We start from the raw sequence: 27,089 nt of genomic DNA, 5'->3' as shown, positions 1-27,089 counted from the left end.
ATAGGCTCTGAGCCTTTATATACCTGCGCACAGCAGCAGCCACCTTCAGTCTGCTGCTGGACAGCCAGCAGCAGCAGCAGCAGGAGAGGTAATTAATCAGCAACCCTCCTGCTAAGGGTAGACAGCTGCTCGTTCCACCCCCCCCCGGCCTTAATTGGTTCTCCTCCCTTCCAACGGTGTTGAGGCGGGTGGGAACAGCCGGGGGTTGAGGGTACTGTGCTAAAAGAGGTGGAGTTATGCAGATCTAAAACGCGTGGATTGCAGCAGCAGCAAGCCGAAAAGTGCAGGCATGTGAGGGATCTAGAGGTTGACAGCATGTCTTCTTAACGGGAGTCCAGGTGGCCATCTCCACAAATGGACTTTTCAGAATCCTTGGGTGGCACCGTAGTCGGAAACCAATTCTGGTTATCGCTTCTCGGCCTTTTGGCTAAGATCAAGTGTAGTATCTGTTCTTATCAGTTTAATATCTGATACGTCCCCTATCTGGGGACCATATATTAAATGGATTTTTAGAACAGGGAGATGGAAAAAGAGCTTGCTCTGTCCACTCCACGCATTGACCTGGTATTGCAGTATCTCCAGGACCGGTGCACCCCTTCTTTAATGCAGTTTCTAAAATCAGAAAGAATTGAATTCAATGCTTTTTGTTCATTTTGCTTGTTTGTCGGATTTTGGGATGGACTCTTTGGCTTTGCTTTTCTTCTCCTCATTGGATTTTTCATGTTAAAAGTTGCAGAAGCCAGATGACAAGCTCATTTTGGTTCAACTTCAGCAACTGTGCATTGCATTGCCATGTAATGTAATGTAATGCAATGCTATCTATCTAGCTCTCCCTCTATACTTCCTTTTGGATAAACAGACATATTAGGCAAGCATTTTGGAGCTTTCACCTAAATAACTACAGGTGGTGAGATAAGCTGCACAATATAATTGACCTTTCAGTATATTGTTGCACACACACCATCTATTTAGCAAATGCCCTTGTTATCAACAGCAGCCTTTTAAACTCACCTGAGCTAACAGGTATGTGAGCTGGTTACTCTGCTGCGCTTAAAATTTCTTTTTTGGTTTGCTACAATGCCTTTTCTGAAACGTTGTCTCCCTCTGCTGGAACACTGACTTCTTTCATTTAATGCCTGCAGACTATAAAAGAGAAACCAACCCAAAAAGTTTGGTTGATTAGTCTGTGGCATTCTTTTAAACTGTTGCTTATGGCGGTCTCTGTGAGCTTCTCAGTGACATTCAGCCATCCAGGTATCCCGCCTGCAGTAGACGGAATGTGGCAATGGAACGCTGGCTGCGCGTGTCATAATAGGCTCTGAGCCTTTATATACCTGCGCACAGCAGCAGCCACCTTCAGTCTGCTGCTGGACAGCCAGCAGCAGCAGGAGAGGTAATTAATCAGCAACCCTCCTGCTAAGGGTAGACAGCTGCTCGTTCCACCCCCCACCCCCGCCTTAATTGGTTCTCCTCCCTTCCAACGGTGTTGAGGCGGGTGGGAACAGCCGGGGGTTGAGGGTACTGTGCTAAAAGAGGTGGAGTTATGCAGATCTAAAACGCGTGGATTGCAGCAGCAGCAAGCCGAAAAGTGCAGGCATGTGAGGGATCTAGAGGTTGACAGCATGTCTTCTTAACGGGAGTCCAGGTGGCCATCTCCACAAATGGACTTTTCAGAATCCTTGGGTGGCACCGTAGTCGGAAACCAATTCTGGTTATCGCTTCTCGGCCTTTTGGCTAAGATCAAGTGTAGTATCTGTTCTTATCAGTTTAATATCTGATACGTCCCCTATCTGGGGACCATATATTAAATGGATTTTTAGAACAGGGAGATGGAAAAAGAGCTTGCTCTGTCCACTCCACGCATTGACATGGTATTGCAGTATCTCCAGGACCGGTGCACCCCTTCTTTAATGCAGTTTCTAAAATCAGAAAGAATTGAATTCAATGCTTTTTGTTCATTTTGCTTGTTTGTCGGATTTTGGGATGGACTCTTTGGCTTTGCTTTTCTTCTCCTCATTGGATTTTTCATGTTAAAAGTTGCAGAAGCCAGATGACAAGCTCATTTTGGTTCAACTTCAGCAACTGTGCATTGCATTGCCATGTAATGTATTGTAATGCAATGCTATCTATCTAGCTCTCCCTCTATACTTCCTTTTGGATAAACAGACATATTAGGCAAGCATTTTGGAGCTTTCACCTAAATAACTACAGGTGGTGAGATAAGCTGCACAATATAATTGACCTTTCAGTATATTGTTGCACACACACCATCTATTTAGCAAATGCCCTTGTTATCAACAGCAGCCTTTTAAACTCACCTGAGCTAACAGGTATGTGAGCTGGTTACTCTGCTGCGCTTAAAATTTCTTTTTTGGTTTGCTACAATGCCTTTTCTGAAACGTTGTCTCCCTCTGCTGGAACACTGACTTCTTTCATTTAATGCCTGCAGACTATAAAAGAGAAACCAACCCAAAAAGTTTGGTTGATTAGTCTGTGGCATTCTTTTAAACTGTTGCTTATGGCGGTCTCTGTGAGCTTCTCAGTGACATTCAGCCATCCAGGTATCCCGCCTGCAGTAGACGGAATGTGGCAATGGAACGCTGGCTGCGCGTGTCATAATAGGCTCTGAGCCTTTATATACCTGCGCACAGCAGCAGCCACCTTCAGTCTGCTGCTGGACAGCCAGCAGCAGCAGCAGCAGGAGAGGTAATTAATCAGCAACCCTCCTGCTAAGGGTAGACAGCTGCTCGTTCCACCCCCCCCCCGCCTTAATTGGTTCTCCTCCCTTCCAACGGTGTTGAGGCGGGTGGGAACAGCCGGGGGTTGAGGGTACTGTGCTAAAAGAGGTGGAGTTATGCAGATCTAAAACGCGTGGATTGCAGCAGCAGCAAGCCGAAAAGTGCAGGCATGTGAGGGATCTAGAGGTTGACAGCATGTCTTCTTAACGGGAGTCCAGGTGGCCATCTCCACAAATGGACTTTTCAGAATCCTTGGGTGGCACCGTAGTCGGAAACCAATTCTGGTTATCGCTTCTCGGCCTTTTGGCTAAGATCAAGTGTAGTATCTGTTCTTATCAGTTTAATATCTGATACGTCCCCTATCTGGGGACCATATATTAAATGGATTTTTAGAACAGGGAGATGGAAAAAGAGCTTGCTCTGTCCACTCCACGCATTGACCTGGTATTGCAGTATCTCCAGGACCGGTGCACCCCTTCTTTAATGCAGTTTCTAAAATCAGAAAGAATTGAATTCAATGCTTTTTGTTCATTTTGCTTGTTTGTCGGATTTTGGGATGGACTCTTTGGCTTTGCTTTTCTTCTCCTCATTGGATTTTTCATGTTAAAAGTTGCAGAAGCCAGATGACAAGCTCATTTTGGTTCAACTTCAGCAACTGTGCATTGCATTGCCATGTAATGTAATGTAATGCAATGCTATCTATCTAGCTCTCCCTCTATACTTCCTTTTGGATAAACAGACATATTAGGCAAGCATTTTGGAGCTTTCACCTAAATAACTACAGGTGGTGAGATAAGCTGCACAATATAATTGACCTTTCAGTATATTGTTGCACACACACCATCTATTTAGCAAATGCCCTTGTTATCAACAGCAGCCTTTTAAACTCACCTGAGCTAACAGGTATGTGAGCTGGTTACTCTGCTGCGCTTAAAATTTCTTTTTTGGTTTGCTACAATGCCTTTTCTGAAACGTTGTCTCCCTCTGCTGGAACACTGACTTCTTTCATTTAATGCCTGCAGACTATAAAAGAGAAACCAACCCAAAAAGTTTGGTTGATTAGTCTGTGGCATTCTTTTAAACTGTTGCTTATGGCGGTCTCTGTGAGCTTCTCAGTGACATTCAGCCATCCAGGTATCCCGCCTGCAGTAGACGGAATGTGGCAATGGAACGCTGGCTGCGCGTGTCATAATAGGCTCTGAGCCTTTATATACCTGCGCACAGCAGCAGCCACCTTCAGTCTGCTGCTGGACAGCCAGCAGCAGCAGCAGCAGGAGAGGTAATTAATCAGCAACCCTCCTGCTAAGGGTAGACAGCTGCTCGTTCCACCCCCCCCCCGCCTTAATTGGTTCTCCTCCCTTCCAACGGTGTTGAGGCGGGTGGGAACAGCCGGGGGTTGAGGGTACTGTGCTAAAAGAGGTGGAGTTATGCAGATCTAAAACGCGTGGATTGCAGCAGCAGCAAGCCGAAAAGTGCAGGCATGTGAGGGATCTAGAGGTTGACAGCATGTCTTCTTAACGGGAGTCCAGGTGGCCATCTCCACAAATGGACTTTTCAGAATCCTTGGGTGGCACCGTAGTCGGAAACCAATTCTGGTTATCGCTTCTCGGCCTTTTGGCTAAGATCAAGTGTAGTATCTGTTCTTATCAGTTTAATATCTGATACGTCCCCTATCTGGGGACCATATCTTAAATGGATTTTTAGAACAGGGAGATGGAAAAAGAGCTTGCTCTGTCCACTCCACGCATTGACCTGGTATTGCAGTATCTCCAGGACCGGTGCACCCCTTCTTTAATGCAGCTTCTAAAATCAGAAAGAATTGAATTCAATGCTTTTTGTTCATTTTGCTTGTTTGTCGGATTTTGGGATGGACTCTTTGGCTTTGCTTTTCTTCTCCTCATTGGATTTTTCATGTTAAAAGTTGCAGAAGCCAGATGACAAGCTCATTTTGGTTCAACTTCAGCAACTGTGCATTGCATTGCCATGTAATGTAATGTAATGCAATGCTATCTATCTAGCTCTCCCTCTATACTTCCTTTTGGATAAACAGACATATTAGGCAAGCATTTTGGAGCTTTCACCTAAATAACTACAGGTGGTGAGATAAGCTGCACAATATAATTGACCTTTCAGTATATTGTTGCACACACACCATCTATTTAGCAAATGCCCTTGTTATCAACAGCAGCCTTTTAAACTCACCTGAGCTAACAGGTATGTGAGCTGGTTACTCTGCTGCGCTTAAAATTTCTTTTTTGGTTTGCTACAATGCCTTTTCTGAAACGTTGTCTCCCTCTGCTGGAACACTGACTTCTTTCATTTAATGCCTGCAGACTATAAAAGAGAAACCAACCCAAAAAGTTTGGTTGATTAGTCTGTGGCATTCTTTTAAACTGTTGCTTATGGCGGTCTCTGTGAGCTTCTCAGTGACATTCAGCCATCCAGGTATCCCGCCTGCAGTAGACGGAATGTGGCAATGGAACGCTGGCTGCGCGTGTCATAATAGGCTCTGAGCCTTTATATACCTGCGCACAGCAGCAGCCACCTTCAGTCTGCTGCTGGACAGCCAGCAGCAGCAGCAGCAGGAGAGGTAATTAATCAGCAACCCTCCTGCTAAGGGTAGACAGCTGCTCGTTCCACCCCCCCCCCCGCCTTAATTGGTTCTCCTCCCTTCCAACGGTGTTGAGGCGGGTGGGAACAGCCGGGGGTTGAGGGTACTGTGCTAAAAGAGGTGGAGTTATGCAGATCTAAAACGCGTGGATTGCAGCAGCAGCAAGCCGAAAAGTGCAGGCATGTGAGGGATCTAGAGGTTGACAGCATGTCTTCTTAACGGGAGTCCAGGTGGCCATCTCCACAAATGGACTTTTCAGAATCCTTGGGTGGCACTGTAGTCGGAAACCAATTCTGGTTATCGCTTCTCGGCCTTTTGGCTAAGATCAAGTGTAGTATCTGTTCTTATCAGTTTAATATCTGATACGTCCCCTATCTGGGGACCATATATTAAATGGATTTTTAGAACAGGGAGATGGAAAAAGAGCTTGATCTGTCCACTCCACGCATTGACCTGGTATTGCAGTATCTCCAGGACCGGTGCACCCCTTCTTTAATGCAGTTTCTAAAATCAGAAAGAATTGAATTCAATGCTTTTTGTTCATTTTGCTTGTTTGTCGGATTTTGGGATGGACTCTTTGGCTTTGCTTTTCTTCTCCTCATTGGATTTTTCATGTTAAAAGTTGCAGAAGCCAGATGACAAGCTCATTTTGGTTCAACTTCAGCAACTGTGCATTGCATTGCCATGTAATGTAATGTAATGCAATGCTATCTATCTAGCTCTCCCTCTATACTTCCTTTTGGATAAACAGACATATTAGGCAAGCATTTTGGAGCTTTCACCTAAATAACTACAGGTGGTGAGATAAGCTGCACAATATAATTGACCTTTCAGTATATTGTTGCACACACACCATCTATTTAGCAAATGCCCTTGTTATCAACAGCAGCCTTTTAAACTCACCTGAGCTAACAGGTATGTGAGCTGGTTACTCTGCTGCGCTTAAAATTTCTTTTTTGGTTTGCTACAATGCCTTTTCTGAAACGTTGTCTCCCTCTGCTGGAACACTGACTTCTTTCATTTAATGCCTGCAGACTATAAAAGAGAAACCAACCCAAAAAGTTTGGTTGATTAGTCTGTGGCATTCTTTTAAACTGTTGCTTATGGCGGTCTCTGTGAGCTTCTCAGTGACATTCAGCCATCCAGGTATCCCGCCTGCAGTAGACGGAATGTGGCAATGGAACGCTGGCTGCGCGTGTCATAATAGGCTCTGAGCCTTTATATACCTGCGCACAGCAGCAGCCACCTTCAGTCTGCTGCTGGACAGCCAGCAGCAGCAGCAGCAGGAGAGGTAATTAATCAGCAACCCTCCTGCTAAGGGTAGACAGCTGCTCGTTCCACCCCCCCCCCCCGCCTTAATTGGTTCTCCTCCCTTCCAACGGTGTTGAGGCGGGTGGGAACAGCCGGGGGTTGAGGGTACTGTGCTAAAAGAGGTGGAGTTATGCAGATCTAAAACGCGTGGATTGCAGCAGCAGCAAGCCGAAAAGTGCAGGCATGTGAGGGATCTAGAGGTTGACAGCATGTCTTCTTAACGGGAGTCCAGGTGGCCATCTCCACAAATGGACTTTTCAGAATCCTTGGGTGGCACCGTAGTCGGAAACCAATTCTGGTTATCACTTCTCGGCCTTTTGGCTAAGATCAAGTGTAGTATCTGTTCTTATCAGTTTAATATCTGATACGTCCCCTATCTGGGGACCATATATTAAATGGATTTTTAGAACAGGGAGATGGAAAAAGAGCTTGCTCTGTCCACTCCACGCATTGACCTGGTATTGCAGTATCTCCAGGACCGGTGCACCCCTTCTTTAATGCAGTTTCTAAAATCAGAAAGAATTGAATTCAATGCTTTTTGTTCATTTTGCTTGTTTGTCGGATTTTGGGATGGACTCTTTGGCTTTGCTTTTCTTCTCCTCATTGGATTTTTCATGTTAAAAGTTGCAGAAGCCAGATGACAAGCTCATTTTGGTTCAACTTCAGCAACTGTGCATTGCATTGCCATGTAATGTAATGTAATGCAATGCTATCTATCTAGCTCTCCCTCTATACTTCCTTTTGGATAAACAGACATATTAGGCAAGCATTTTGGAGCTTTCACCTAAATAACTACAGGTGGTGAGATAAGCTGCACAATATAATTGACCTTTCAGTATATTGTTGCACACACACCATCTATTTAGCAAATGCCCTTGTTATCAACAGCAGCCTTTTAAACTCACCTGAGCTAACAGGTATGTGAGCTGGTTACTCTGCTGCGCTTAAAATTTCTTTTTTGGTTTGCTACAATGCCTTTTCTGAAACGTTGTCTCCCTCTGCTGGAACACTGACTTCTTTCATTTAATGCCTGCAGACTATAAAAGAGAAACCAACCCAAAAAGTTTGGTTGATTAGTCTGTGGCATTCTTTTAAACTGTTGCTTATGGCGGTCTCTGTGAGCTTCTCAGTGACATTCAGCCATCCAGGTATCCCGCCTGCAGTAGACGGAATGTGGCAATGGAACGCTGGCTGCGCGTGTCATAATAGGCTCTGAGCCTTTATATACCTGCGCACAGCAGCAGCCACCTTCAGTCTGCTGCTGGACAGCCAGCAGCAGCAGCAGCAGGAGAGGTAATTAATCAGCAACCCTCCTGCTAAGGGTAGACAGCTGCTCGTTCCACCCCCCCCCCCCGCCTTAATTGGTTCTCCTCCCTTCCAACGGTGTTGAGGCGGGTGGGAACAGCCGGGGGTTGAGGGTACTGTGCTAAAAGAGGTGGAGTTATGCAGATCTAAAACGCGTGGATTGCAGCAGCAGCAAGCCGAAAAGTGCAGGCATGTGAGGGATCTAGAGGTTGACAGCATGTCTTCTTAACGGGAGTCCAGGTGGCCATCTCCACAAATGGACTTTTCAGAATCCTTGGGTGGCACCGTAGTCGGAAACCAATTCTGGTTATCGCTTCTCGGCCTTTTGGCTAAGATCAAGTGTAGTATCTGTTCTTATCAGTTTAATATCTGATACGTCCCCTATCTGGGGACCATATATTAAATGGATTTTTAGAACAGGGAGATGGAAAAAGAGCTTGCTCTGTCCACTCCACGCATTGACCTGGTATTGCAGTATCTCCAGGACCGGTGCACCCCTTCTTTAATGCAGTTTCTAAAATCAGAAAGAATTGAATTCAATGCTTTTTGTTCATTTTGCTTGTTTGTCGGATTTTGGGATGGACTCTTTGGCTTTGCTTTTCTTCTCCTCATTGGATTTTTCATGTTAAAAGTTGCAGAAGCCAGATGACAAGCTCATTTTGGTTCAACTTCAGCAACTGTGCATTGCATTGCCATGTAATGTAATGTAATGCAATGCTATCTATCTAGCTCTCCCTCTATACTTCCTTTTGGATAAACAGACATATTAGGCAAGCATTTTGGAGCTTTCACCTAAATAACTACAGGTGGTGAGATAAGCTGCACAATATAATTGACCTTTCAGTATATTGTTGCACACACACCATCTATTTAGCAAATGCCCTTGTTATCAACAGCAGCCTTTTAAACTCACCTGAGCTAACAGGTATGTGAGCTGGTTACTCTGCTGCGCTTAAAATTTCTTTTTTGGTTTGCTACAATGCCTTTTCTGAAACGTTGTCTCCCTCTGCTGGAACACTGACTTCTTTCATTTAATGCCTGCAGACTATAAAAGAGAAACCAACCCAAAAAGTTTGGTTGATTAGTCTGTGGCATTCTTTTAAACTGTTGCTTATGGCGGTCTCTGTGAGCTTCTCAGTGACATTCAGCCATCCAGGTATCCCGCCTGCAGTAGACGGAATGTGGCAATGGAACGCTGGCTGCGCGTGTCATAATAGGCTCTGAGCCTTTATATACCTGCGCACAGCAGCAGCCACCTTCAGTCTGCTGCTGGACAGCCAGCAGCAGCAGCAGCAGGAGAGGTAATTAATCAGCAACCCTCCTGCTAAGGGTAGACAGCTGCTCGTTCCACCCCCCCCCCCCCCGCCTTAATTGGTTCTCCTCCCTTCCAACGGTGTTGAGGCGGGTGGGAACAGCCGGGGGTTGAGGGTACTGTGCTAAAAGAGGTGGAGTTATGCAGATCTAAAACGCGTGGATTGCAGCAGCAGCAAGCCGAAAAGTGCAGGCATGTGAGGGATCTAGAGGTTGACAGCATGTCTTCTTAACGGGAGTCCAGGTGGCCATCTCCACAAATGGACTTTTCAGAATCCTTGGGTGGCACCGTAGTCGGAAACCAATTCTGGTTATCGCTTCTCGGCCTTTTGGCTAAGATCAAGTGTAGTATCTGTTCTTATCAGTTTAATATCTGATACGTCCCCTATCTGGGGACCATATATTAAATGGATTTTTAGAACAGGGAGATGGAAAAAGAGCTTGCTCTGTCCACTCCACGCATTGACCTGGTATTGCAGTATCTCCAGGACCGGTGCACCCCTTCTTTAATGCAGTTTCTAAAATCAGAAAGAATTGAATTCAATGCTTTTTGTTCATTTTGCTTGTTTGTCGGATTTTGGGATGGACTCTTTGGCTTTGCTTTTCTTCTCCTCATTGGATTTTTCATGTTAAAAGTTGCAGAAGCCAGATGACAAGCTCATTTTGGTTCAACTTCAGCAACTGTGCATTGCATTGCCATGTAATGTAATGTAATGCAATGCTATCTATCTAGCTCTCCCTCTATACTTCCTTTTGGATAAACAGACATATTAGGCAAGCATTTTGGAGCTTTCACCTAAATAACTACAGGTGGTGAGATAAGCTGCACAATATAATTGACCTTTCAGTATATTGTTGCACACACACCATCTATTTAGCAAATGCCCTTGTTATCAACAGCAGCCTTTTAAACTCACCTGAGCTAACAGGTATGTGAGCTGGTTACTCTGCTGCGCTTAAAATTTCTTTTTTGGTTTGCTACAATGCCTTTTCTGAAACGTTGTCTCCCTCTGCTGGAACACTGACTTCTTTCATTTAATGCCTGCAGACTATAAAAGAGAAACCAACCCAAAAAGTTTGGTTGATTAGTCTGTGGCATTCTTTTAAACTGTTGCTTATGGCGGTCTCTGTGAGCTTCTCAGTGACATTCAGCCATCCAGGTATCCCGCCTGCAGTAGACGGGATGTGGCAATGGAACGCTGGCTGTGCGTGTCATAATAGGCTCTGAGCCTTTATATACCTGCGCACAGCAGCAGCCACCTTCAGTCTGCTGCTGGACAGCCAGCAGCAGCAGCAGCAGGAGAGGTAATTAATCAGCAACCCTCCTGCTAAGGGTAGACAGCTGCTCGTTCCACCCCCCCCCCCCCCCGCCTTAATTGGTTCTCCTCCCTTCCAACGGTGTTGAGGCGGGTGGGAACAGCCGGGGGTTGAGGGTACTGTGCTAAAAGAGGTGGAGTTATGCAGATCTAAAACGCGTGGATTGCAGCAGCAGCAAGCCGAAAAGTGCAGGCATGTGAGGGATCTAGAGGTTGACAGCATGTCTTCTTAACGGGAGTCCAGGTGGCCATCTCCACAAATGGACTTTTCAGAATCCTTGGGTGGCACCGTAGTCGGAAACCAATTCTGGTTATCGCTTCTCGGCCTTTTGGCTAAGATCAAGTGTAGTATCTGTTCTTATCAGTTTAATATCTGATACGTCCCCTATCTGGGGACCATATATTAAATGGATTTTTAGAACAGGGAGATGGAAAAAGAGCTTGCTCTGTCCACTCCACGCATTGACCTGGTATTGCAGTATCTCCAGGACCGGTGCACCCCTTCTTTAATGCAGTTTCTAAAATCAGAAAGAATTGAATTCAATGCTTTTTGTTCATTTTGCTTGTTTGTCGGATTTTGGGATGGACTCTTTGGCTTTGCTTTTCTTCTCCTCATTGGATTTTTCATGTTAAAAGTTGCAGAAGCCAGATGACAAGCTCATTTTGGTTCAACTTCAGCAACTGTGCATTGCATTGCCATGTAATGTAATGTAATGCAATGCTATCTATCTAGCTCTCCCTCTATACTTCCTTTTGGATAAACAGACATATTAGGCAAGCATTTTGAAGCTTTCACCTAAATAACTACAGGTGGTGAGATAAGCTGCACAATATAATTGACCTTTCAGTATATTGTTGCACACACACCATCTATTTAGCAAATGCCCTTGTTATCAACAGCAGCCTTTTAAACTCACCTGAGCTAACAGGTATGTGCGCTGGTTACTCTGCTGCGCTTAAAATTTCTTTTTTGGTTTGCTACAATGCCTTTTCTGAAACGTTGTCTCCCTCTGCTGGAACACTGACTTCTTTCATTTAATGCCTGCAGACTATAAAAGAGAAACCAACCCAAAAAGTTTGGTTGATTAGTCTGTGGCATTCTTTTAAACTGTTGCTTATGGCGGTCTCTGTGAGCTTCTCAGTGACATTCAGCCATCCAGGTATCCCGCCTGCAGTAGACGGAATGTGGCAATGGAACGCTGGCTGCGCGTGTCATAATAGGCTCTGAGCCTTTATATACCTGCGCACAGCAGCAGCCACCCTCAGTCTGCTGCTGGACAGCCAGCAGCAGCAGCAGCAGGAGAGGTAATTAATCAGCAACCCTCCTGCTAAGGGTAGACAGCTGCTCGTTCCACCCCCCCCCGCCTTAATTGGTTCTCCTCCCTTCCAACGGTGTTGAGGCGGGTGGGAACAGCCGGGGGTTGAGGGTACTGTGCTAAAAGAGGTGGAGTTATGCAGATCTAAAACGCGTGGATTGCAGCAGCAGCAAGCCGAAAAGTGCAGGCATGTGAGGGATCTAGAGGTTGACAGCATGTCTTCTTAACGGGAGTCCAGGTGGCCATCTCCACAAATGGACTTTTCAGAATCCTTGGGTGGCACCGTAGTCGGAAACCAATTCTGGTTATCGCTTCTCGGCCTTTTGGCTAAGATCAAGTGTAGTATCTGTTCTTATCAGTTTAATATCTGATACGTCCCCTATCTGGGGACCATATATTAAATGGATTTTTAGAACAGGGAGATGGAAAAAGAGCTTGCTCTGTCCACTCCACGCATTGACCTGGTATTGCAGTATCTCCAGGACCGGTGCACCCCTTCTTTAATGCAGTTTCTAAAATCAGAAAGAATTGAATTCAATGCTTTTTGTTCATTTTGCTTGTTTGTCGGATTTTGGGATGGACTCTTTGGCTTTGCTTTTCTTCTCCTCATTGGATTTTTCATGTTAAAAGTTGCAGAAGCCAGATGACAAGCTCATTTTGGTTCAACTTCAGCAACTGTGCATTGCATTGCCATGTAATGTAATGTAATGCAATGCTATCTATCTAGCTCTCCCTCTATACTTCCTTTTGGATAAACAGACATATTAGGCAAGCATTTTGGAGCTTTCACCTAAATAACTACAGGTGGTGAGATAAGCTGCACAATATAATTGACCTTTCAGTATATTGTTGCACACACACCATCTATTTAGCAAATGCCCTTGTTATCAACAGCAGCCTTTTAAACTCACCTGAGCTAACAGGTATGTGAGCTGGTTACTCTGCTGCGCTTAAAATTTCTATTTTGGTTTGCTACAATGCCTTTTCTGAAACGTTGTCTCCCTCTGCTGGAACACTGACTTCTTTCATTTAATGCCTGCAGACTATAAAAGAGAAACCAACCCAAAAAGTTTGGTTGATTAGTCTGTGGCATTCTTTTAAACTGTTGCTTATGGCGGTCTCTGTGAGCTTCTCAGTGACATTCAGCCATCCAGGTATCCCGCCTGCAGTAGACGGAATGTGGCAATGGAACGCTGGCTGCGCGTGTCATAATAGGCTCTGAGCCTTTATATACCTGCGCACAGCAGCAGCCACCTTCAGTCTGCTGCTGGACAGCCAGCAGCAGCAGCAGCAGGAGAGGTAATTAATCAGCAACCCTCCTGCTAAGAGTAGACAGCTGCTCGTTCCACCCCCCCCCCCCGCCTTAATTGGTTCTCCTCCCTTCCAACGGTGTTGAGGCGGGTGGGAACAGCCGGGGGTTGAGGGTACTGTGCTAAAAGAGGTGGAGTTATGCAGATCTAAAACGCGTGGATTGCAGCAGCAGCAAGCCGAAAAGTGCAGGCATGTGAGGGATCTAGAGGTTGACAGCATGTCTTCTTAACGGGAGTCCAGGTGGCCATCTCCACAAATGGACTTTTCAGAATCCTTGGGTGGCACCGTAGTCGGAAACCAATTCTGGTTATCGCTTCTCGGCCTTTTGGCACGATCTATCAGGTTTACCTGTGTGGTCTTGCCTGTGAGGTGCTCTTGGTACCCTTTCTCTCGGCCTGGGGGGATCGTTCCTCTTCGGAGGGACTTAACCCCCCTGCTGCTATTGGGAGGAAGGATTAGTCCGGGAGCAACGGGAAGGGATCCCATGAAGGCTTGCGCCTTTCAGAGAGAAGAGTCGGTACGTTCCTGAGTGAAGGATGCCGGCAACGCTCACATATTCATCGGGTGATGCCCGGATGCGGAACACCGTGAGGATTGAAGTTGGAGCAGCATCGAGGATGGAGAAGAATTTGGACTACATCTGCCATAGGATTCTTCTTGGAGTTCTGGAGTTTCGGCGGGAAGACATATTCTGCTTCCAGGACAACGAGTACAAGGGGACATACACCATCACCTTCAAGAGCCAGGGATGCTGTCAGCAACTCGTACAAAAGGTAAACGAGAAAAACTACTTAGATGAATTGGATGGACTAACCTTTTGTCTCTTGTATGCTTATGACGAGATCCCCATCGTGGTGCATTTCCCGAACCCCTTTGTGGAAGCTGCAGACATCTCGACCTACCTTACCCGCTATTGTGATGATCTGAGATACCTGGGTACTGTGAAGAACGCGGTAGGCTTCTGGTGCGGCAAGAGAAGGTATATGGCCCGTCTAAAGAGGGACCTTAGTGGAGTGGGAGGAATGCTACACCCTCCCTCAACCTTCGTAATCGGTAAGAGCAGAGGCTACTTATTTTATCCTGGAATGCCAGTATGTTGCAGGAACTGTGGACAAATGGGTCATACCCAAACGTCCTGCACGGGCAGGAAAGTAGACCGCTGCAATAATTGCAGCTGTTACGGACATTTAATGAAGGACTGTCCCGCTGGGAGGAAATGTAATCTCTGCGGTGAGGCGGGGCACATGTTCCGAGGATGCCCCAACAGGACCAGGACCAGGACCTACGCAGAAGCTGCATCTTCTGAAGCTGAGCCGATGCGCCCACCGGTCTTCACTGGCAAGCCGGCGTCGGAGGGCGGTTCGAAGGGCGAGAAGGCTGGGATGGAGCAGGGAGCCGGAGGCCCCTCTGGGGCGGCACCTGCATCGAAGTCCCTTAACGATGGGCGGACCTCGCATGGACCGGAGCGGGGGGGTCCTCCTTCTGGGAGGGTATCCTCCGTATCGATGGTTCCCGATACCGATCCTGTTGGGCTGGAGGGTGGTGCCCCTGTGCGGTTGGCTACAGGGGACCACGCAGCGATGGCCTCAGGATCTTCCAGGGCGATTAGCCAGCCAGATGAGGGGGCTTTGCTTCTAGGTGGCGAACATCAGGAAATCTGTGTTGCTGATCTTGTCCTGATGGACCAGTCTCCCCCCCTGGAGGAGGTGGAGGAAGAGGAGGACTGCACCAGTGACCTAGTGGAGTCTGCCCCGAAAAAGAGACGGAATGTCGAAGCCCCAGCGTCTCCTGGAATGTGGCTGGGAACCGTGACCTACGAGGGGGCAACCGCCGGCTCACAGAATATCGAGTCGTTTGGGTCCTCTAGCCCGGATGTCCTGAAGCAATTTGATATACAGGGCTTTGAGTCAGGTGTCCTCATGGAAGATCCACCACCCTGACCTATGAATGCCCACATTAAGACTTGTCTCACTGAATGTGAGGTCATTAAAGAGCCCAGTTCGTAGGGCTGCTCTATTCAAGTATTTAGAAACCACTGACTTTGACATATGTTTATTACAGGAATGCGGGATACAACATGCACTAAATTATAATGATATCAAGACAGATTGGAGACTGGGGCCCTCCATCTGGTCTGGCTCCAATGACAACAAGTCAGCGGGGGTGGGCTTCCTCTGTCGTGGGAGAAATATTACTATAAATGCTGTCACAGAAATAGTACCAGGCAGAGTGGTTTTAGTGCATTTTAAATTTAATGGTTTTACCCTACGTGTAATGAATATTTATGCTCCCCCTGATAAGCAAGAGAGAATTAATTTATTTGGGATATTGCCATTGTACTGTACTGGGTCATCACCCCTGATCGTAGGGGGTGATTTTAATTGTCTTTGTGCTAGTGAACAACGAGCAGGGGGTGACCCTTTACGCAAATTGGATAAGTCATGTCATCTATTGAAAGATTTTATAACTGATTTTAAATTATGCGATGCGTGGAGGTCACTCCTGCCGACGGACCCTGGTTATACGTGGTCCGGAAGAGGGGTGTCCTCCAGGATCGATTTTATTTTCCTATCAGATGATTTTAACCCTGTAAAATGTGTTTTAACATCAAATATATTTTCTGACCATAAGGGCTTGGAGGTGCACCTAGAATACCGGGATGAACAGAGGGTCAACAGGGGCCTCTGGCGTCTAAGTACTTACCTGCTGGAGGACCCTCTGATTCGACAAGACTTTGGTAAAGCCTATCAAGCCTGGCGACGACAAAAACCTTCTGATGCCCCTATGGTAACCTGGTGGGAAAATTTGAAAAAAAAAGTCAGAATGTTTTTTATAAAAGCAGGGAGACGTAAAGCTAGAGAGAAAAAAAGATGTTTTAGTGATCTTAACACCAAACTACAAACACTTTTTAAATTCAAAGAGCTAGGGGTGGAGGTGGGAGATGATATTGCTAGCCTAAAAACTGAAATTCAGAACTGCATAGACACAAAGGGGAAAGAAATTATTTTTAACTCTAGAGTGCAGCACTTGGAGGAGGGGGAGAAGTGCTCTCGCTTCTTCTTCAAAAAAGTCATGGATAAAAGAGAAGTGATCACAAATCTAGAGGGTGAAACATCTATGCAGGGAATGTTGAATGCTACTTTTAACTTTTATAAGCATCTTTTTAGTAAAAAGTGTATAGATGAGTCCTTTTTATCTGATGCTCTTAATGATCTCGATTTTAAGTTAAATTTTACAGACCAGGAGTTTTTAGAACGCGATATTGTTTTAGAGGAATTATTTTATGTTTTTAAAAGTTTCTCTAAGGGCAAAGCACCTGGGTGTGATGGACTACCTGTAGAGTTTTATCTTACTTTTTGGGACATTTTAAAAGAGGACCTTTTTATGCTTTTTAAAGAAGTTTTTATTTGTGAACAGTTGCCATTTTCGTGGAGGAGAGGAGTGGTGTCTTTGATATAAAAAAAAGGTGATCGCAGTACTCTAGCGAATTGGAGACCCATAACTCTCCTAAATGTTGATTACAAGGTACTTGCTAAGGTGGTTGCAAACCGGCTCAGGAATGTCATTGCCAAACTAATCCAGCCTGAGCAGGTTTGTAGTGTACCAGGCAGAAGTATTTCAGAGGTTTTAAACGTATTAAGGGATGTAATTTGGTATTCCAGAGACCGGGGTCAAAATGTAGCTCTTTTAGCCCTAGATTTTGAAAAAGCTTTCGATAGAGTCTCTCATACATTTCTTTTTACAGTTTTAAAAAGAATGGGTATCCCTAATATGCTTTTAAATTGTATTAAGATTTTATATAAAAATTGTTTTAGTCAAATTTCTCTTAATGGCTTTTTAACAGATGGAGTTCCCCTTGAGTCCGGAGTGAAGCAGGGATGCCCCTTGTCGCCCATCCTGTTCATCTGCGCCATGGAGCCCCTGCTGAGCGCAATAAGGAAAGACAAAGTGATTACAGGGGTTCCTGTTCCTGGCGGAGGTGGCAGTGATGTGAGAGTCTTTGGCTACATGGATGACGTGACGGTTGTGTGCGTGGACCCTGCTTCCCTCCGGAGGGCGGTGTTGCGCATTGATTTTTTTTCCCAGGCATCCGGTTTTAAACTTAATTTAAATAAATCTGAATGTCTGACTTTGGGATCCTGGGACACCGCCCAACTCCCGCAGCTCACTATAAAACGAGACAATGTAAAAATTCTTGGAGTTGTTTTTAACGAGGAGAATGTGGGAACTCAAAGCTGGGAGAATGTCATAGAAAAAATGTCAAAGAAAATATCATTTTGGGGTTTGAGGTCCCTAACAATGGAGGGGAAAATTTTAATTATAAAATCAGTGTTGTTACCCCTCATACTGTATATAGCTATGGTGTACCCCCCCTCTGATGTTTTAATTAAAAAAATGACTAGGATGATCTTTATGTTTTTATGGAACTCCAAAATGGAAAAATTAAGGAGAGAAATAATGAGGAAGAATAAAATGAACGGCGGAAGGGATGTCCCCGATTTACATATTTATTTGTATTTAAATTATTTCTGCTTTTGATTCAAACATTTTAATGGTAATAGTGCGCTAAGTTATTTTTTAAAATATACTTGTGGGATGATTTTTAAAAGATGGTTTAAGTTGTCGTTGAATTCCCCTGTTTTACTATGCCCCCCCAAAAACCAAGCAATCTTAGAAAAGACTGTTCGATTTTATAGCCTTGGTGATTTTAATATGGACATTTTTAAAGACCGCAAGAAGCTTTTATCTTTTCTGAGGAGGAATGAAGATGTGACCCCCATAGTAAATTTCTCAGAAGAGAGATCGAAGCAAGTTTGGAAGAATGTCTTCGGGAAATTCTTAGCAAATGGACATAAGGATATCGCATGGATGGTGGTCCACCAGTGCCTCCCCACCAGAGAGTTTCAACACAGGAGAGGCCTGGTGGCCAGAGCAAAATGCCCCAGAGACTCATGTGTTTATGACGAAACCACCTTGCACCTTATGTGGAATTGCCCATTTGCACAGGAACTTTGGCACAAAGTTGGGATTCTTTTAAAATGGACTTGCGGTTTAAGAGATTTTAACCATGAATATGTTTTATATGGCCTTTTTAAATGTCCGACCCCTCAACAGTATTGTATATGTTGGTGTATGATTAACTGTTTTAAAGACGCCCTTTGGAAGGCACGCAATATTTTACTTTTTAAACGTGATGCTATTTCTGTGAAGGATTGTCTTAAAATTGCTTTTAGTCAGATGTATATTTATTACTTGAGGGATGTTAAATGTATTGGGAGGAGGGATGCCAATCGTATATGGGGTTTTTATGGGTGGAATTCTGTGTTTTATTAATGTATTGTTTGTGTTGCTGTTTTTGATTGTAAACCATGTTTTACGCACATAATAAAATATGTTGAAACCTGATCTGTTCTTATCAGTTTAATATCTGATACGTCCCCTATCTGGGGACCATATATTAAATGGATTTTTAGAACAGGGAGATGGAAAAAGAGCTTGCTCTGTCCACTCCACGCATTGACCTGGTATTGCAGTATCTCCAGGACCGGTGCACCCCTTCTTTAATGCAGTTTCTAAAATCAGAAAGAATTGAATTCAATGCTTTTTGTTCATTTTGCTTGTTTGTCGGATTTTGGGATGGACTCTTTGGCTTTGCTTTTCTTCTCCTCATTGGATTTTTCATGTTCAAAGTTGCAGAAGCCAGATGACAAGCTCATTTTGGTTCAACTTCAGCAACTGTGCATTGCATTGCCATGTAATGTAATGTAATGAAATGCTATCTATCTAGCTCTCCCTCTATACTTCCTTTTGGATAAACAGACATATTAGGCAAGCATTTTGGAGCTTTCACCTAAATAACTACAGGTGGTGAGATAAGCTGCACAATATAATTGACCTTTCAGTATATTGTTGCACACACACCATCTATTTAGCAAATGCCCTTGTTATCAACAGCAGCCTTTTAAACTCACCTGAGCTAACAGGTATGTGAGCTGGTTACTCTGCTGCGCTTAAAATTTCTTTTTTGGTTTGCTACAATGCCTTTTCTGAAACGTTGTCTCCCTCTGCTGGAACACTGACTTCTTTCATTTAATGCCTGCAGACTATAAAAGAGAAACCAACCCAAAAAGTTTGGTTGATTAGTCTGTGGCATTCTTTTAAACTGTTGCTTATGGCGGTCTCTGTGAGCTTCTCAGTGACATTCAGCCATCCAGGTATCCCGCCTGCAGTAGACGGAATGTGGCAATGGAACGCTGGCTGCGCGTGTCATAATAGGCTCTGAGCCTTTATATACCTGCGCACAGCAGCAGCCACCTTCAGTCTGCTGCTGGACAGCCAGCAGCAGCAGCAGCAGGAGAGGTAATTAATCAGCAACCCTCCTGCTAAGGGTAGACAGCTGCTCGTTCCACCCCCCCCCGCCTTAATTGGTTCTCCTCCCTTCCAACGGTGTTGAGGCGGGTGGGAACACCCGGGGGTTGAGGGTACTGTGCTAAAAGAGGTGGAGTTATGCAGATCTAAAACGCGTGGATTGCAGCAGCAGCAAGCCGAAAAGTGCAGGCATGTGAGGGATCTAGAGGTTGACAGCATGTCTTCTTAACGGGAGTCCAGGTGGCCATCTCCACAAATGAACTTTTCAGAATCCTTGGGTGGCACCGTAGTCGGAAACCAATTCTGGTTATCGCTTCTCGGCCTTTTGGCTAAGATCAAGTGTAGTATCTGTTCTTATCAGTTTAATATCTGATACGTCCCCTATCTGGGGACCATATATTAAATGGATTTTTAGAACAGGGAGATGGAAAAAGAGCTTGCTCTGTCCACTCCACGCATTGACCTGGTATTGCAGTATCTCCAGGACCGGTGCACCCCTTCTTTAATGCAGTTTCTAAAATCAGAAAGAATTGAATTCAATGCTTTTTGTTCATTTTGCTTGTTTGTCGGATTTTGGGATGGACTCTTTGGCTTTGCTTTTCTTCTCCTCATTGGATTTTTCATGTTAAAAGTTGCAGAAGCCAGATGACAAGCTCATTTTGGTTCAACTTCAGCAACTGTGCATTGCATTGCCATGTAATGTAATGTAATGCAATGCTATCTATCTAGCTCTCCCTCTATACTTCCTTTTGGATAAACAGACATATTAGGCAAGCATTTTGGAGCTTTCACCTAAATAACTACAGGTGGTGAGATAAGCTGCACAATATAATTGACCTTTCAGTATATTGTTGCACACACACCATCTATTTAGCAAATGCCCTTGTTATCAACAGCAGCCTTTTAAACTCACCTGAGCTAACAGGTATGTGAGCTGGTTACTCTGCTGCGCTTAAAATTTCTTTTTTGGTTTGCTACAATGCCTTTTCTGAAACGTTGTCTCCCTCTGCTGGAACACTGACTTCTTTCATTTAATGCCTGCAGACTATAAAAGAGAAACCAACCCAAAAAGTTTGGTTGATTAGTCTGTGGCATTCTTTTAAACTGTTGCTTATGGCGGTCTCTGTGAGCTTCTCAGTGACATTCAGCCATCCAGGTATCCCGCCTGCAGTAGACGGAATGTGGCAATGGAACGCTGGCTGCGCGTGTCATAATAGGCTCTGAGCCTTTATATACCTGCGCACAGCAGCAGCCACCTTCAGTCTGCTGCTGGACAGCCAGCAGCAGCAGCAGCAGGAGAGGTAATTAATCAGCAACCCTCCTGCTAACGGTAGACAGCTGCTCGTTCCACCCCCCCCCCGCCTTAATTGGTTCTCCTCCCTTCCAACGGTGTTGAGGCGGGTGGGAACAGCCGGGGGTTGAGGGTACTGTGCTAAAAGAGGTGGAGTTATGCAGATCTAAAACGCGTGGATTGCAGCAGCAGCAAGCCGAAAAGTGCAGGCATGTGAGGGATCTAGAGGTTGACAGCATGTCTTCTTAACGGGAGTCCAGGTGGCCATCTCCACAAATGGACTTTTCAGAATCCTTGGGTGGCACCGTAGTCGGAAACCAATTCTGGTTATCGCTTCTCGGCCTTTTGGCTAAGATCAAGTGTAGTATCTGTTCTTATCAGTTTAATATCTGATACGTCCCCTATCTGGGGACCATATATTAAATGGATTTTTAGAACAGGGAGATGGAAAAAGAGCTTGCTCTGTCCACTCCACGCATTGACCTGGTATTGCAGTATCTCCAGGACCGGTGCACCCCTTCTTTAATGCAGTTTCTAAAATCAGAAAGAATTGAATTCAATGCTTTTTGTTCATTTTGCTTGTTTGTCGGATTTTGGGATGGACTCTTTGGCTTTGCTTTTCTTCTCCTCATTGGATTTTTCATGTTCAAAGTTGCAGAAGCCAGATGACAAGCTCATTTTGGTTCAACTTCAGCAACTGTGCATTGCATTGCCATGTAATGTAATGTAATGAAATGCTATCTATCTAGCTCTCCCTCTATACTTCCTTTTGGATAAACAGACATATTAGGCAAGCATTTTGGAGCTTTCACCTAAATAACTACAGGTGGTGAGATAAGCTGCACAATATAATTGACCTTTCAGTATATTGTTGCACACACACCATCTATTTAGCAAATGCCCTTGTTATCAACAGCAGCCTTTTAAACTCACCTGAGCTAACAGGTATGTGAGCTGGTTACTCTGCTGCGCTTAAAATTTCTTTTTTGGTTTGCTACAATGCCTTTTCTGAAACGTTGTCTCCCTCTGCTGGAACACTGACTTCTTTCATTTAATGCCTGCAGACTATAAAAGAGAAACCAACCCAAAAAGTTTGGTTGATTAGTCTGTGGCATTCTTTTAAACTGTTGCTTATGGCGGTCTCTGTGAGCTTCTCAGTGACATTCAGCCATCCAGGTATCCCGCCTGCAGTAGACGGAATGTGGCAATGGAACGCTGGCTGCGCGTGTCATAATAGGCTCTGAGCCTTTATATACCTGCGCACAGCAGCAGCCACCTTCAGTCTGCTGCTGGACAGCCAGCAGCAGCAGCAGCAGGAGAGGTAATTAATCAGCAACCCTCCTGCTAAGGGTAGACAGCTGCTCGTTCCACCCCCCCCCCGCCTTAATTGGTTCTCCTCCCTTCCAACGGTGTTGAGGCGGGTGGGAACACCCGGGGGTTGAGGGTACTGTGCTAAAAGAGGTGGAGTTATGCAGATCTAAAACGCGTGGATTGCAGCAGCAGCAAGCCGAAAAGTGCAGGCATGTGAGGGATCTAGAGGTTGACAGCATGTCTTCTTAACGGGAGTCCAGGTGGCCATCTCCACAAATGAACTTTTCAGAATCCTTGGGTGGCACCGTAGTCGGAAACCAATTCTGGTTATCGCTTCTCGGCCTTTTGGCTAAGATCAAGTGTAGTATCTGTTCTTATCAGTTTAATATCTGATACGTCCCCTATCTGGGGACCATATATTAAATGGATTTTTAGAACAGGGAGATGGAAAAAGAGCTTGCTCTGTCCACTCCACGCATTGACCTGGTATTGCAGTATCTCCAGGACCGGTGCACCCCTTCTTTAATGCAGTTTCTAAAATCAGAAAGAATTGAATTCAATGCTTTTTGTTCATTTTGCTTGTTTGTCGGATTTTGGGATGGACTCTTTGGCTTTGCTTTTCTTCTCCTCATTGGATTTTTCATGTTAAAAGTTGCAGAAGCCAGATGACAAGCTCATTTTGGTTCAACTTCAGCAACTGTGCATTGCATTGCCATGTAATGTAATGTAATGCAATGCTATCTATCTAGCTCTCCCTCTATACTTCCTTTTGGATAAACAGACATATTAGGCAAGCATTTTGGAGCTTTCACCTAAATAACTACAGGTGGTGAGATAAGCTGCACAATATAATTGACCTTTCAGTATATTGTTGCACACACACCATCTATTTAGCAAATGCCCTTGTTATCAACAGCAGCCTTTTAAACTCACCTGAGCTAACAGGTATGTGAGCTGGTTACTCTGCTGCGCTTAAAATTTCTTTTTTGGTTTGCTACAATGCCTTTTCTGAAACGTTGTCTCCCTCTGCTGGAACACTGACTTCTTTCATTTAATGCCTGCAGACTATAAAAGAGAAACCAACCCAAAAAGTTTGGTTGATTAGTCTGTGGCATTCTTTTAAACTGTTGCTTATGGCGGTCTCTGTGAGCTTCTCAGTGACATTCAGCCATCCAGGTATCCCGCCTGCAGTAGACGGAATGTGGCAATGGAACGCTGGCTGCGCGTGTCATAATAGGCTCTGAGCCTTTATATACCTGCGCACAGCAGCAGCCACCTTCAGTCTGCTGCTGGACAGCCAGCAGCAGCAGCAGCAGGAGAGGTAATTAATCAGCAACCCTCCTGCTAACGGTAGACAGCTGCTCGTTCCACCCCCCCCCCCGCCTTAATTGGTTCTCCTCCCTTCCAACGGTGTTGAGGCGGGTGGGAACAGCCGGGGGTTGAGGGTACTGTGCTAAAAGAGGTGGAGTTATGCAGATCTAAAACGCGTGGATTGCAGCAGCAGCAAGCCGAAAAGTGCAGGCATGTGAGGGATCTAGAGGTTGACAGCATGTCTTCTTAACGGGAGTCCAGGTGGCCATCTCCACAAATGGACTTTTCAGAATCCTTGGGTGGCACCGTAGTCGGAAACCAATTCTGGTTATCGCTTCTCGGCCTTTTGGCTAAGATCAAGTGTAGTATCTGTTCTTATCAGTTTAATATCTGATACGTCCCCTATCTGGGGACCATATATTAAATGGATTTTTAGAACAGGGAGATGGAAAAAGAGCTTGCTCTGTCCACTCCACGCATTGACCTGGTATTGCAGTATCTCCAGGACCGGTGCACCCCTTCTTTAATGCAGTTTCTAAAATCAGAAAGAATTGAATTCAATGCTTTTTGTTCATTTTGCTTGTTTGTCGGATTTTGGGATGGACTCTTTGGCTTTGCTTTTCTTCTCCTCATTGGATTTTTCATGTTAAAAGTTGCAGAAGCCAGATGACAAGCTCATTTTGGTTCAACTTCAGCAACTGTGCATTGCATTGCCATGTAATGTAATGTAATGCAATGCTATCTATCTAGCTCTCACTCTATACTTCCTTTTGGATAAACAGACATATTAGGCAAGCATTTTGGAGCTTTCACCTAAATAACTACAGGTGGTGAGATAAGCTGCACAATATAATTGACCTTTCAGTATATTGTTGCACACACACCATCTATTTAGCAAATGCCCTTGTTATCAACAGCAGCCTTTTAAACTCACCTGAGCTAACAGGTATGTGAGCTGGTTACTCTGCTGCGCTTAAAATTTCTTTTTTGGTTTGCTACAATGCCTTTTCTGAAACGTTGTCTCCCTCTGCTGGAACACTGACTTCTTTCATTTAATGCCTGCAGACTATAAAAGAGAAACCAACCCAAAAAGTTTGGTTGATTAGTCTGTGGCATTCTTTTAAACTGTTGCTTATGGCGGTCTCTGTGAGCTTCTCAGTGACATTCAGCCATCCAGGTATCCCGCCTGCAGTAGACGGAATGTGGCAATGGAACGCTGGCTGCGCGTGTCATAATAGGCTCTGAGCCTTTATATACCTGCGCACAGCAGCAGCCACCTTCAGTCTGCTGCTGGACAGCCAGCAGCAGCAGCAGCAGGAGAGGTAATTAATCAGCAACCCTCCTGCTAAGGGTAGACAGCTGCTCGTTCCACCCCCCCCCCCGCCTTAATTGGTTCTCCTCCCTTCCAACGGTGTTGAGGCGGGTGGGAACAGCCGGGGGTTGAGGGTACTGTGCTAAAAGAGGTGGAGTTATGCAGATCTAAAACGCGTGGATTGCAGCAGCAGCAAGCCGAAAAGTGCAGGCATGTGAGGGATCTAGAGGTTGACAGCATGTCTTCTTAACGGGAGTCCAGGTGGCCATCTCCACAAATGGACTTTTCAGAATCCTTGGGTGGCACCGTAGTCGGAAACCAATTCTGGTTATCGCTTCTCGGCCTTTTGGCTAAGATCAAGTGTAGTATCTGTTCTTATCAGTTTAATATCTGATACGTCCCCTATCTGGGGACCATATATTAAATGGATTTTTAGAACAGGGAGATGGAAAAAGAGCTTGCTCTGTCCACTCCACGCATTGACCTGGTATTGCAGTATCTCCAGGACCGGTGCACCCCTTCTTTAATGCAGTTTCTAAAATCAGAAAGAATTGAATTCAATGCTTTTTGTTCATTTTGCTTGTTTGTCGGATTTTGGGATGGACTCTTTGGCTTTGCTTTTCTTCTCCTCATTGGATTTTTCATGTTAAAAGTTGCAGAAGCCAGATGACAAGCTCATTTTGGTTCAACTTCAGCAACTGTGCATTGCATTGCCATGTAATGTAATGTAATGCAATGCTATCTATCTAGCTCTCCCTCTATACTTCCTTTTGGATAAACAGACATATTAGGCAAGCATTTTGGAGCTTTCACCTAAATAACTACAGGTGGTGAGATAAGCTGCACAATATAATTGACCTTTCAGTATATTGTTGCACACACACCATCTATTAGCAAATGCCCTTGTTATCAACAGCAGCCTTTTAAACTCACCTGAGCTAACAGGTATGTGAGCTGGTTACTCTGCTGCGCTTAAAATTTCTTTTTTGGTTTGCTACAATGCCTTTTCTGAAACGTTGTCTCCCTCTGCTGGAACACTGACTTCTTTCATTTAATGCCTGCAGACTATAAAAGAGAAACCAACCCAAAAAGTTTGGTTGATTAGTCTGTGGCATTCTTTTAAACTGTTGCTTATGGCGGTCTCTGTGAGCTTCTCAGTGACATTCAGCCATCCAGGTATCCCGCCTGCAGTAGACGGAATGTGGCAATGGAACGCTGGCTGCGCGTGTCATAATAGGCTCTGAGCCTTTATATACCTGCGCACAGCAGCAGCCACCTTCAGTCTGCTGCTGGACAGCCAGCAACAGCAGCAGGAGAGGTAATTAATCAGCAACCCTCCTGCTAAGGGTAGACAGCTGCTCGTTCCACCCCCCCCCCGCCTTAATTGGTTCTCCTCCCTTCCAACGGTGTTGAGGCGGGTGGGAACAGCCGGGGGTTGAGGGTACTGTGCTAAAAGAGGTGGAGTTATGCAGATCTAAAACGCGTGGATTGCAGCAGCAGCAAGCCGAAAAGTGCAGGCATGTGAGGGATCTAGAGGTTGACAGCATGTCTTCTTAACGGGAGTCCAGGTGGCCATCTCCACAAATGGACTTTTCAGAATCCTTGGGTGGCACCGTAGTCGGAAACCAATTCTGGTTATCGCTTCTCGGCCTTTTGGCTAAGATCAAGTGTAGTATCTGTTCTTATCAGTTTAATATCTGATACGTCCCCTATCTGGGGACCATATATTAAATGGATTTTTAGAACAGGGAGATGGAAAAAGAGCTTGCTCTGTCCACTCCACGCATTGACCTGGTATTGCAGTATCTCCAGGACCGGTGCACCCCTTCTTTAATGCAGTTTCTAAAATCAGAAAGAATTGAATTCAATGCTTTTTGTTCATTTTGCTTGTTTGTCGGATTTTGGGATGGACTCTTTGGCTTTGCTTTTCTTCTCCTCATTGGATTTTTCATGTTAAAAGTTGCAGAAGCCAGATGACAAGCTCATTTTGGTTCAACTTCAGCAACTGTGCATTGCATTGCCATGTAATGTAATGTAATGCAATGCTATCTATCTAGCTCTCCCTCTATACTTCCTTTTGGATAAACAGACATATTAGGCAAGCATTTTGGAGCTTTCACCGAAATAACTACAGGTGGTGAGATAAGCTGCACAATATAATTGACCTTTCAGTATATTGTTGCACACACACCATCTATTTAGCAAATGCCCTTGTTATCAACAGCAGCCTTTTAAACTCACCTGAGCTAACAGGTATGTGAGCTGGTTACTCTGCT

The 27,089-nt window shown here is 45.0% G+C and overlaps 16 non-coding genes and 1 pseudogene across 16 annotated transcripts; all 17 read left to right on the top strand.

The window, feature by feature from the left end:
- Positions 1–407: 407 nt before the first annotated feature.
- Positions 408–598, top strand: LOC141241212 (U2 spliceosomal RNA). The gene has a single exon (XR_012305995.1). It is a non-coding gene; the product is annotated as a U2 spliceosomal RNA (small nuclear RNA).
- Positions 599–1,714: 1,116 nt separating this feature from the next.
- On the top strand, positions 1,715–1,905 carry LOC141241277 (U2 spliceosomal RNA). The gene has a single exon (XR_012306057.1). It is a non-coding gene; the product is annotated as a U2 spliceosomal RNA (small nuclear RNA).
- A 1,120-nt stretch (positions 1,906–3,025) lies between these two features.
- On the top strand, positions 3,026–3,216 carry LOC141241211 (U2 spliceosomal RNA). The gene has a single exon (XR_012305994.1). It is a non-coding gene; the product is annotated as a U2 spliceosomal RNA (small nuclear RNA).
- Positions 3,217–4,336: 1,120 nt separating this feature from the next.
- On the top strand, positions 4,337–4,527 carry LOC141241238 (U2 spliceosomal RNA). The gene has a single exon (XR_012306020.1). It is a non-coding gene; the product is annotated as a U2 spliceosomal RNA (small nuclear RNA).
- A 1,121-nt stretch (positions 4,528–5,648) lies between these two features.
- On the top strand, positions 5,649–5,839 carry LOC141241310 (U2 spliceosomal RNA). The gene has a single exon (XR_012306090.1). It is a non-coding gene; the product is annotated as a U2 spliceosomal RNA (small nuclear RNA).
- Positions 5,840–6,961: 1,122 nt separating this feature from the next.
- LOC141241230 (U2 spliceosomal RNA) lies at positions 6,962–7,152 on the top strand. Its single transcript, XR_012306012.1, has one exon. It is a non-coding gene; the product is annotated as a U2 spliceosomal RNA (small nuclear RNA).
- A 1,122-nt stretch (positions 7,153–8,274) lies between these two features.
- On the top strand, positions 8,275–8,465 carry LOC141241210 (U2 spliceosomal RNA). Its single transcript, XR_012305993.1, has one exon. It is a non-coding gene; the product is annotated as a U2 spliceosomal RNA (small nuclear RNA).
- Positions 8,466–9,589: 1,124 nt separating this feature from the next.
- On the top strand, positions 9,590–9,780 carry LOC141241209 (U2 spliceosomal RNA). Its single transcript, XR_012305992.1, has one exon. It is a non-coding gene; the product is annotated as a U2 spliceosomal RNA (small nuclear RNA).
- A 1,125-nt stretch (positions 9,781–10,905) lies between these two features.
- LOC141241206 (U2 spliceosomal RNA) lies at positions 10,906–11,096 on the top strand. Its single transcript, XR_012305990.1, has one exon. It is a non-coding gene; the product is annotated as a U2 spliceosomal RNA (small nuclear RNA).
- Positions 11,097–12,215: 1,119 nt separating this feature from the next.
- LOC141241205 (U2 spliceosomal RNA) lies at positions 12,216–12,406 on the top strand. Its single transcript, XR_012305989.1, has one exon. It is a non-coding gene; the product is annotated as a U2 spliceosomal RNA (small nuclear RNA).
- Positions 12,407–18,609: 6,203 nt separating this feature from the next.
- On the top strand, positions 18,610–18,778 carry LOC141241339 (U2 spliceosomal RNA; annotated as a pseudogene).
- Positions 18,779–19,897: 1,119 nt separating this feature from the next.
- On the top strand, positions 19,898–20,088 carry LOC141241204 (U2 spliceosomal RNA). The gene has a single exon (XR_012305988.1). It is a non-coding gene; the product is annotated as a U2 spliceosomal RNA (small nuclear RNA).
- A 1,120-nt stretch (positions 20,089–21,208) lies between these two features.
- On the top strand, positions 21,209–21,399 carry LOC141241203 (U2 spliceosomal RNA). The gene has a single exon (XR_012305987.1). It is a non-coding gene; the product is annotated as a U2 spliceosomal RNA (small nuclear RNA).
- A 1,120-nt stretch (positions 21,400–22,519) lies between these two features.
- Positions 22,520–22,710, top strand: LOC141241202 (U2 spliceosomal RNA). Its single transcript, XR_012305986.1, has one exon. It is a non-coding gene; the product is annotated as a U2 spliceosomal RNA (small nuclear RNA).
- A 1,121-nt stretch (positions 22,711–23,831) lies between these two features.
- LOC141241201 (U2 spliceosomal RNA) lies at positions 23,832–24,022 on the top strand. The gene has a single exon (XR_012305984.1). It is a non-coding gene; the product is annotated as a U2 spliceosomal RNA (small nuclear RNA).
- Positions 24,023–25,143: 1,121 nt separating this feature from the next.
- LOC141241200 (U2 spliceosomal RNA) lies at positions 25,144–25,334 on the top strand. Its single transcript, XR_012305983.1, has one exon. It is a non-coding gene; the product is annotated as a U2 spliceosomal RNA (small nuclear RNA).
- A 1,116-nt stretch (positions 25,335–26,450) lies between these two features.
- LOC141241199 (U2 spliceosomal RNA) lies at positions 26,451–26,641 on the top strand. Its single transcript, XR_012305982.1, has one exon. It is a non-coding gene; the product is annotated as a U2 spliceosomal RNA (small nuclear RNA).
- Positions 26,642–27,089: the final 448 nt, after the last annotated feature.

This window comes from Phyllobates terribilis, unplaced genomic scaffold (genome assembly GCF_046119375.1).
Source record: "Phyllobates terribilis strain yellow unplaced genomic scaffold, ASM4611937v1 Scaffold_986__1_contigs__length_492241, whole genome shotgun sequence".
In the NCBI taxonomy this organism is placed as follows: domain Eukaryota; kingdom Metazoa; phylum Chordata; class Amphibia; order Anura; family Dendrobatidae; genus Phyllobates; species Phyllobates terribilis.
This window is presented reverse-complemented; position numbering and strand designations above follow the sequence as displayed.